The sequence below is a fragment of the Cetorhinus maximus genome, chromosome 22, assembly GCF_964194155.1.
Source record: "Cetorhinus maximus chromosome 22, sCetMax3.hap1.1, whole genome shotgun sequence".
Classification (NCBI taxonomy): domain Eukaryota; kingdom Metazoa; phylum Chordata; class Chondrichthyes; order Lamniformes; family Cetorhinidae; genus Cetorhinus; species Cetorhinus maximus.
Window position 1 is genome coordinate 9,145,445 of NC_135900.1, and position 10,666 is coordinate 9,156,110.

General features: G+C 46.2%; 1 non-coding gene across 1 annotated transcript; it reads right to left on the reverse strand.

Annotated features, from left to right (window-relative positions):
• Positions 1 to 245: 245 nt before the first annotated feature.
• LOC144696838 (U6 spliceosomal RNA) lies at positions 246 to 350 on the reverse strand. The gene has a single exon (XR_013580250.1). It is a non-coding gene; the product is annotated as a U6 spliceosomal RNA (small nuclear RNA).
• Between the last annotated feature and the right edge of the window lie 10,316 nt (positions 351 to 10,666).

Below are 10,666 nucleotides of genomic sequence, written 5' to 3' on the forward strand. Positions count from 1 at the left end.
ATCTAGCTCCTTTCCCTGTTGTAGAGCAAGAACCAATTCCTATGGGATGAGAAAGATAGAAAGAGGAAACAAATAACTTCATTCCCCCCTTCACCGAGGTCCCCTCTCACTGAACTTCGGTCTTCACTCAGTTAGTCGGCTGCACTCCATTTGCCAAGGCTGCATTAAAGAAACCTGAATTTATTTTATTTTTTTTTAATGTAGTTGTTGATATGGTTTAGCAGAGAAAAGAGGTTTCGGTGTTGCAAAATATGGAACGCTTCACGAATTTGCGTGTCATCCTTGCGCAGGGGCCATGCTAATCTTCTCTGTATCGTTCCAATTTTAGTATATGTGCTGCTGAAGTGAACTGAACTGGGGCTGCAGTGACCAGATTCAACCAGTTAGCTAATTAACTACTCAGCTCCTACAGCGGAGAGTGAGTTTACCCTGTCTAAACTTCAAGAAAGTTTACACAGTAGCCTGTTTACACAGTACTTACTTTCCAGTTACTGCTAATTACCTGGCAGTGGAACTGTATCGGGGAACCCTCCTGACAAAGCTCCCTTGTATTGTACTTCCACCCCCCACCTCTGTTACTGCTACCCAAGGGACTGTCAAGTTCAACTCACTAAACTAGATTTAATGTAGGTGATGGGGGTCTCACCCACCAGCTGGAGAGCTGGCAGCAGCACTGCGTTGCCACTTCTATCAAAGACCCACTGCATTAAGTGTCGCACAAGCACTTAATAGGATAGCGGTGGGCTTTCCCCGGGATTAAGGTCCCCATGGACAGAAGCCCTGCCTGCTAAGAGCTGCCAGCTAACAGCTCCATTGAACGGTAGCGCCACTGGGGAGGCAATGGGCTGCTACCGGTATGATGCCCACCCGAGGCCTGGTATTGTCACTGGATCCCAGGCCACAGGCGAGTGGTGTCAGGAGGGGGATTACAGGGTAAGGGTCTCAGGGGATAAGGGTAGGAGGGGTTGACCCTCAGTGAGCCCGCCTTTTCCGATGCCCAGCCCCTCAATCAGGCACCGAGTCCCTATGAAAAAGGGGCCCTCTGGGAGCCTGAAAGCAACCCCACATGAGTTGGTTGTCATGCTGTTCACAAGGTAAGACGCCACCAGTCGCAGCGCTGGGATGAAGCACTAATTGTCCACTCAAAGGCCTCAGTTGGCGGCAGTTTTGGAAGACTGTCCAGGGGCCTTTCCATCATGCACTTAATTGGAGTAGAGGCAGGAAATGGCAGGGTCCCCACCCCACCAGTCCCCACCCTCCTGCCTGATTAATGACCCCCCCACCCCACCCCCCACCGAACTCACGATGGGAGAGGGCATTTAATTCTGCCCATGTTCTCTGTAGTTAACATAAACTCCACATTACTGTACCCGTCACTTAAATTTATACATGACTTTGTAAAGAGGAATAGTTGGGGAACTCCTCGACTCCTAGAGCGAATATTCTCTCTATGACTCAGAAGACAAGAGATTCAATGACAGTTATCAATGCGTTAAAATAAATCCTAATGTTTGTTGGTGCTATTTGCATTCTGAATACTCAAGTAGGTATTTACATGAACATCTGCTGTGTTGTGACTTTCTGTAGGGCGTTTAAAGAAGCCATTAGTTTGTCCTCATCATAAAGCAATGTAGGTCCAAAGTATTTCATGTTAAAAATATAATTGACTGCACAATCAATAAAGAAAGAACTTACATTAATATATTTAGAGCCTTTTTCATGTCCTTAGTATTTTCCAAACTCTTTAGAACCTTTAAGGTATGTTTGAAATGTAGTCACTACTCGAATGCAGCTACCTACTTGTGCACAGTAAGATCCCACATATATCAATGAAATAATTGACAAGGCAATCTCTCTTCTTTTTAAGAGTTGCTGGTTGAACAATCAACTACTTTTGAAGTCTATGTAGTCAACGTTAGAGGGAACCCTGAACTTAAAATGGTAATGCGATAATGCCACATACCCAGGGCCTTCCTGAATGATACCAGGATGACACATACCCAGGATCAGAGGTGATCTGACAGAACATAAGAACATAGAGAATGGGAGCAGCTCCATTGACCTGCACTATCCCCATATCCCTCAGTGCCCCTTTGAGCCTGAAAATCTATTGACCTCAGTCTTGAGTATACTCAATGACTGGGCATCGACAGCTCTCTGGGGAAGAAAATTTCAAAAATTCAAAATCTTCTGAGTGAAAAAAAGTTTTCCTCATCTCCGTCCTATTTGTTGAACCCTTATCTTCAGGCTACGGCTGGGATTTTCCGGCCCCAGCAACTGCTGGGATCTTCCGGTCCTGCCGATAGTAAATGGACTTTTGGCTGGTTGCCATGCCCTACGGCTGGTCTCACCAAGATGGGGCTGGAAATGTCCAAATTCAGCAAGATCTGGACAATACCCAGGCTCGGGCTGACAAGTGGCAAGTAACATTCACACCACACAAGTGTCAGGCAATGACCATCTTCAAAAAGGGAGAATCTAACCATCGCTCCTTGACATTCAATGGCGTTACCATCACTGAATCCCCCAATGGGGGTTACCATTGACCAGAAACTGAACTGGACTAGCCATATAAATACTGTGGCTACAAGACAGGTCAAAGGTTAGGAATCCTGCGATGAGTAACTCACTTCCTGACTCCCCAAAGCCTGTCCACCATCTACAAGGCACAAGTCAGGAGCATGATGGAATACTCCCCACTTGCCTGGATGAGTGCAGCTCCCATAACAGTCAAGAAGCTTGACACCATCCAGGACAAAGCAGCCCGCTTGATTAGCACCACATCCACAAACATTCACTCCCTCCATCACCGACGCACAGTGGCAGCAGTGTGTACCATCTACAAGATGCACTGCAGAAATTCACCAAGGCTTCTTAGACAGCACCTTCCAAACCCATGACCACTACCATCTAGAAGGACAAGGGCAGCAGACACATGGGAACACCACCACCTGGAAGTTCCCCTCCAAGTCACTGACCATCCTGACTTGGAAATATATCGCCGTTCCTTCACTGTTGCTGGGTCAAAATCCTGGAACTCCCTCCCTAACAGCACTGTGGGTGTACCTACACCACATGGACTGCAGCGGTTCAATAAGGCAGCTCACCACCACCTTCTCGAGGGCAACTAGGGATGGGCATTAAATGCTGGCCCAGCCAGCGAAGCCCACATCCTGCGAATGAATAAAAAATATATATCCTGGCCATGCTCCATGTTCTGGACTCTCTAACCAGGCCTCCCAGTACCTACCTTGTCAGGCTGACTCAGAATCTTATATTTCAATGAGATAGAGGTCTTCAAAGCTACGAAGGACTGTGGCAAGGTGAAAGCAAAATACTGCTGATGCTGGAAACCTGAAATAAAAGCCGCAGGTGCTGGAAGGACTCAGCAGGTCTGGCAGCATCAGTGGAGATCTGAAGAAGAGTCATATTAGGCTCAAGCCTTTAACTCTGTTTCTCTCTCCATAGATGTTGCCAGACCAGCTGAGTTTTTGTGGCACTTTCTGTTTTTATTGTGGTAAGGTGATAGTTTATTCAGATTGGTCAGAAATGAGGGGACAGTCACAGATAATTCGCCGACACAGAGGGCGGAATTTCCTGTGGTAAAAAACCACGATTGAAGCAAAATCCAAACAACTGTTGTTTAAATTTGAATTGATAATTTCTCAAAAAAAGCAGAAACTAAAAGGGTAGAGGCAGCAAGACGAAGAGTGGAATTGAACTAGATAGAGGACTTGCGGAGATTAAATGACCTAAAGAGGCCTGGTGGACTGAAGGGCCTTGTTTCGGTGCCTTAACGTTTTATGAATCGTTATGTGTTGCTGCTAGTGTGACTGACCAATAGAGGTCAGTAGTGTGCTGCTTTAACCCAGGTTTAACTGAGGAGCTGAGCTGAGCGGTGGCAGCAGCGAGCGACATAGTGAGAGTGAACCTGGGCCCCGCCTACAGCACACAATGGGCTCGTAGCCAATCGGCAGCTGATTTTTCACTGCCAAAATTTTAAATTTCAAGCCAGGTTAAAAGCGAAGGTGAGACTAGGAAAGAAGCCTCCAGAAAGCAGTTTAAACGGTCAGTCCCGGGAATGTCAGTGGAAAGAAAGGAGGTCAGGTTGCGATGAAGAATCAGCTGCCAATTCACCACCAGTCTGATCTGCGCCGGCACGGACCAACTTCACCCTCAATAAGTTGCATTTATGTAGCGCCTTTAAGGTAGTAAAATGTCCCAATTTACTTCACTGTGATTCAGTCTGCACCCCCACTACGGCACGGACCGATTGGGAAAGGATGGGGGTGCGCATCTTCCGACTGGGATATGGGAAAAATCGGTTCAGGCGCTTTTACTGTCTTTCAGGCCCCAGCGTTTATGGGGAGGTGGACGTGAGGATAAAACTCGACCAGGTCGAGGACAGTGATTATTATGTTTTATTCCAAACCAAACAGGCTGGCATCAGTGGGTAGCTCTCTTGCTTTTGAGTCAAAATATTCTGGGTTCAAATCCTATTCCAAGGCTTGAGTACAAAAATGAAGGCTGACACTCCCGTGTAGTACTGAGGGAGCTCAGCACTGTGGGAGGGTGCTGCCTTTTGGCTGAGACATTAAACCAAGGCCCCGTTTGCCCCCTAAGGTGGAGGTAAAAGATCCCATGGCACTGTTTTGGAAAAAGTGCAGTGGAGCCCTGGTGCCCCGGTCGATGTTTATCCCTCAATCAACATTACAAAAACAGATTATCAGCTCATTATCACATTGTTGTTAGTGAGAACCTGCTGGGCGCAAGGTGGTGGCTGCATTTCCTACATTACAACTGTGACTACACTTCAAAAGTACTTTAATGGCTGTAAAGTATGTTAAGATGTCCGGTGGTTGTGAAAGATGCTATACAAATGCAAGTCTTTCTCTTTCTTTGCTAGCCATGAAATCTAGCAACAGGGTGATGCAGTTGGGGATCCTTGAGAAAGGTCTCAGGCAAGAAGGAGGGAGGGAGCTTGGTGGGCAGACAATAGAGAGCTGGACCTGCTTCTGGTTGGGTGGAGATCACCTCTTACAATAGCAACAACAACTTGCATTTGTATAGACTTTATCATCATAAAACATCCCAAGGCATTTCACAGAAGCATTATAAAACAAAATTTAACACTGAGCCTTTGAAGGAAATATGAAGTCAGAGGAGCATAAGTGTGATCAAAGAGGTAGGTTTTAAGGAGTGTCTTCAAGGAAGAGAGAAAAAGAATGACTTGCATTTGTATAGCTCCTTTCATGACCTCAGGACAGCCCAAAACATATTTACAGCCAATGAAGCATTTCTTTGAAGCGTAGCCTGTGTTGTAATGTAGGAAATGCGGCAGCCAATTTGCACACAGCAATGTGGTAATGGTATAACAATAATGCAATAGCGTAAGATGTAACTTTCTACCCCTGACAGGGTGCTCGATGGTTCAGAAAGCTTGTCTGGTTCTACAGAAAAAAAAAACACTTGCTTAAATAAACAAAAGGTTGGCTTGTCACATGACCTTCTCACGCCCACTGCCCACTACCCCAAATATGGCCATGGCTAGTATATACCTTGTAACTTCATTATAACATGGTTGGGAATTCCCCTCTAAACCAGCTTCCCAAATTACCAGAAATAATGAGACAACACTCAAAGCTCAAATTATATACTAATGTATTTACTAAATTTTAACAATACCAGGCACCCATTACAATACCTCTGTGTTACAATCAGATGAGGAGGAGTTGAATGGCTTCCCTCTTTTCCCTCTCCTCGTTAGACTACAACAAGTTTTTACTAGAACAGATTTACTTGCCAATTTAGTGACTGTTTAACTGTTTACATGCAACGACAATAAAAGACACAATCAGATAGGTTTTCTTGAGTTTTTAAAAAGAAAAGTGGATAGTTTTTATTATACTTAACCCCGCCAAAGTAAAAATAATTTTAAAACAGCTCTGATTTACACGTGTGCACATACTCAAAGTTCACACACAGATAAATTGCAGAGTGGGAAGGTTAGATTAAATAATTTGAAGTCCACTAAAGTTGGAGGGGTATACAGCTCTTGAAGGTTGGTGAACTGATTGGCTTCAGACTGAACTCAGTGGTCCAGCTGCTTTCACTCGGTGGTTCTGCTGCTTTCACAGCGATATATTTCCAAGTCAGGATGGTCAGTGGCTTGGAGGAGAACTTCCAGGTGGTGGTGTTCCCATCTATCTGCTGCCCTTGTCCTTCTAGGTGGTAGAGGTCATGGGTTTGGAAGGTGCTGCCTCACGAACTTTGGTGAATTCCTGCAGTGCATTTTGTAGATGGTACACACTGCTGCTACTGTGCGTCGGTGGTGGAGGGAGTGAAATGTTTGGATGTGGTGTCAATCAAGCGGACTGCTTTGTCCTGGACAGTGTCAAGTTTCTTTAGTGTTGTAAGAGCTGCATTCAACCAGGCAAGCTGGGAATGTTCCATCACACTCCTGACTTGTGCCTTTTAGATGGTGGACAGGCTTTGGGGAATCAGAAGGTGAGTTACTCATCGCAGGATTCCTAGCCTCTGACCTGCTCTTGTAGCTACAGTATTTATATGGCTAGTCCATTTCAGTTTCTGGTCAATGGTGACCCCCAGGATGTTGAAAGTGGGGGATCCAGTGATGGTAATGCCATTGAACATCAAGCGCGATGGTTGGATTCTCCCTTTTTGGAGATGGTCATTGCCTGACAATTGTGTGGTGTGAAACTTACTTGCCACTTGTCAGCCCAAGCCTGGATATTGTCCAGCTCTTGCTGCATTTGGACATGGGCTGCTTCAGTATATGAGGAGTCGCAATTGGTGCTGAACATTGTGCAGCCACCAGCGAACATCCCCACTTCTAACCTTATGATGGAAGGATGAAGCAGCTGAAGAAGGTTGGGCCTAGGCACTACCCTGAGGAACTCCTGCAGTGATGTCCTAGAGCTGAGATGACTGACCTCCAACAAACACAATCATCTTCCATTGTGCTAGGTATGACTCCAACCAGCGGAGAGTTTTCCCTCGATTCCCATTGACTCCAGTTTTGCTTGGGCTCCTTGATGCCACACTCAGTCAAATGCTGCCTTGATGTCAAGGGCAGTCACTCTCACCTCACCTCGAGAATTCAGCTCTCTTGTCCATGTTTGAACCAAGGCTGTAATGAGGTCAGGAGCTGATTGGCCCTGGCAGAACCCAAACTGGGCATCAGTGAGCAGGTCATTGATAAGCAAGTGCTGCTTGATAGCACTGTCAGTAACTGGCCGGGTTGGATTTGTCCTGCTTTTTGTGTACAGGACATATCTGGGCAACTTTCCACATAGGCGGGTAGATGCCAGTGTTGTAGCTGTACTGGAACAGCTTGGCTAGGGGCGTGGCAAGTTCTGGAGCACAAGTCTTCAGTACTATTGCTGGGATATTGTCAGGCCCATAGCCTTTGCAGCATCCAGTGCCTTCAGCCGTTTCTTGATATCACGCGGAGTGAATCAAATTGGCTGAAGACTGGCACCTGCGATACTGGGGACCTCTGGAGAAGATCAAGATGGATCCTCCACTTGGCACTTCTGGCTGAAGATTGTTGCGAATGTTTCAGCCTTATCTTTTGCACTGATGTGCTGGGCTCCTCCATCATTGAGGATGGAGATATTCGTGGAGTCTCTTCCTCCAGTGAGTTGTTTAATTGTCCACCATCATTCACAACTGGACGTGGCGGAATGCAGAGCTTAGATCTGATCTGTTGATTGTGGGATTGCTTAGCTCCGTCTATCACTTGCTGCTTATGCTGTTTGGTGTGCAAATAGTCCTGTTTTATAGCTTCACCAGGTTGATATCTCATTTTTTTTAGGTATGCCTGGTGCTGCTCCCGGCATGCCCTCCTGCACTCTTCATTGAACCAGGGTTGATCCCCTGGCTTGATGTTAATGGTAGAGTGGGGGATATGCCGGGCCATGAGGTTACAGATTGTGTTTGAGTACAATTCTGCTGCTACTGATGGCCCACAGTGCCTCATGGATACCCTGTCTTGAGTTGCTAGATCTGTTCGAAATCTATCCCATTTAGCATGGTGGTAGTACCACACAACACAATGGAGGGTATCCTTAATGTGAAGGCAGGACTTCATCTCCACAATGACTGTGTGGTGGTCACTCTTACTGATACTGTCATGGACAGATGCATCTGTGGCAGGCAGGTTGGTGAGGATGAGGCCAAGCATGTTTTTTCCCTCACCACTTGCTGTAGACCCAGTCTAGCAGCAATGTCATTTAGGACTTGGCCAGCTCGGTCAGTAGTGGTGCTACCAAGCCACTCTTGGTGATGGACATTGAAGTCCCCAACTTGGAGTGCATTCTGCACACTTGCCATCTTCAGTGCTTCCTCCAAGTGATGTTCAACATGGAGGAGCACTGATTCATCAGCTGAGGGAGGGGCTGTACATGGTAATCAGCAGGAGGTTTCCCTTCCTATGTTTGACCTGATGCCATGAGGCTTCATGGGATCCGGAGTTGATGTTGAAGACTCCCAGGGCAACTCCCTCCCGACTGTATACCACTGCGCTGTCACCTCTGTTGGGCCTGTCGGTGGGACAGGACATACCCAGAAATGGTGATGGTGTCTGGGACATTATCTGTAAGATTTGATTCTGTGAGGATGACTATGTCAGGCTGTTGCTTGACTAGTCTGTGAGACAGCTGTCCCAGTTTTGGCACTAGTCCCAGATGTTAGTAAGGAGGGCATTGCAGGGTCGACAGGGCTGCAATTGCCGTTGTCGTTTCCAGTGCCTAGGTCGTCTGTTCGGTTTCATTCCTTTTTTGTGGTTTTGTTACAACTGATTGGCTTGCTAGGCCATTTCAGAGTCAACAACATGGCTGTGGGTCTGGAGTTACATGTTGGCCAGACCAGGTAAGGACAACAGATTTCCTTCCCTAAAGGGCATAAGTGAACCAGGTGGGTTTTTACGACAATTGACAATGGTTTCATGGTCATCATCAGACTTTTAATTCCAGATTTTTGTTGAATTTAAATTCCACCACCTGCCGTGGTGGGATTCAAACCCAGGTCCCCAGAGCATTACCCTGGGTCTCTGGATTACCAGACCAGCAATAATACTGCCAAGCCTTCACCTCCCACCTTAATGGGATAGGAGATGGCCTCTATTCATTTCTTTCAAGGCCATTGTTCTTGCTGCAGCTTTGCACACAAGTTGTCTCTATTTTGGCAGGGTTGTAATGCAGAAGGTGCAGCGATGCAAATGTGCAACCGTTTTTGCGTGTGATCCCAAGTCACTGGAATTCGGCTCTAGTCTTTTCAAAAAATTCAGTTAGAAGTTTCTAGCCAACAGTTTCAAAAAACATAAAGCATCGTTTCACAACACCCATTACAATGCACCCAATAAAGATAGTCACAAATACACAACAAGAAATATATATAAGTATGACCATCCAACCCGCGGTAAATCTTCCTGCTGATCATACCTCTAGCTGCTGCAGTGACTGCTGGGCTAAGCAGTGAATCGTCCTTTGACAACAATTTTTATACCCTTCTTTCTAAGGCAGGCAGGGCAAGGTCGAATTGTCCTATAAGCTATAATTGTCCAATGAGGCATCCGATTCTTTGTTCAAACTATGGCCAGGATTTTATGGCACCTCCTGCCTGGCAGGATATTACGGTCCTGCCAGACTGAATGGAGATTTAAATGGCTCGCCGCATCTGCTGTGGGGAGACCTGGCACAGTGGGGGCCATCAAATCCTGGCCTCTGACTCCTCTGACCATGTCCGTATGTTTAAAACCACCTTTCAGTGATTTCCATCCCCCTTGGCTGTTGCCTATGCTTTCAAGATCTTTCTCAGTAAGTTCATTTCTGGTCACTGGACAACAAAACAAATTAAATCTCTTAGAACCATAGAACCATAGAACACTACAGCAGAGAAAAACAGGCCATTCGGCCCTTCTAGTCTGTGCCGAAATATTATTCCGCTAGTCCCATTGACCTGCACCCAGTCCATAACCCTCCAGACCTCCCCCATCCATGTATCTATCCGATTTATTCTGTGAGCCCGCATTTACCACGTCAGATGGTAGCTCGTTCCACACTCTCACCACTCTCTGAGTGAAGAAGTTCCCCCTAATGTTCCCCTTAAACCTTTCCCCTTTCACCCTAAAGCCATGTCCTCTTGTGTTTATCTCTCCTAATCTAAGTGGAAAGAGCCTACTCGCATTTATTCTGTCTATACCTCTCATAATTTTGTAAACTTCTATCAAATCTCCCCTCATTCTTCTATGCTCCAAGGAATAAAGTCCTAACCTGTTTAATCCTTCCCTGTAACTCAACTCCTTAAGACCCGGCAACATCCTAGTAAATCTTCTCTGCACTCTTTCAATCTTACTGATATCCTTCCTGTAGTTAGGCGACCAGAACTGCACACAATACTCCAAAGTTGGCCTCACCAATGTCTTATACAACCTCACCATAACATCCCAACTCCTATACTCAATACTTTGATTTATGAAGGCCAGTATGCCAAAAGCTTTCTTTACAACCCTGTCTACCTGTGACGCCACTTTCAGGGAATTATGTATCTGAACTCCCAGATCCCTTTGTTCCTCCGCACTCCTCAGTGCCCTACCATTTACTGTGTATGTCCTACCTTGGTTTGTCCTTCCAAAATGCAACAC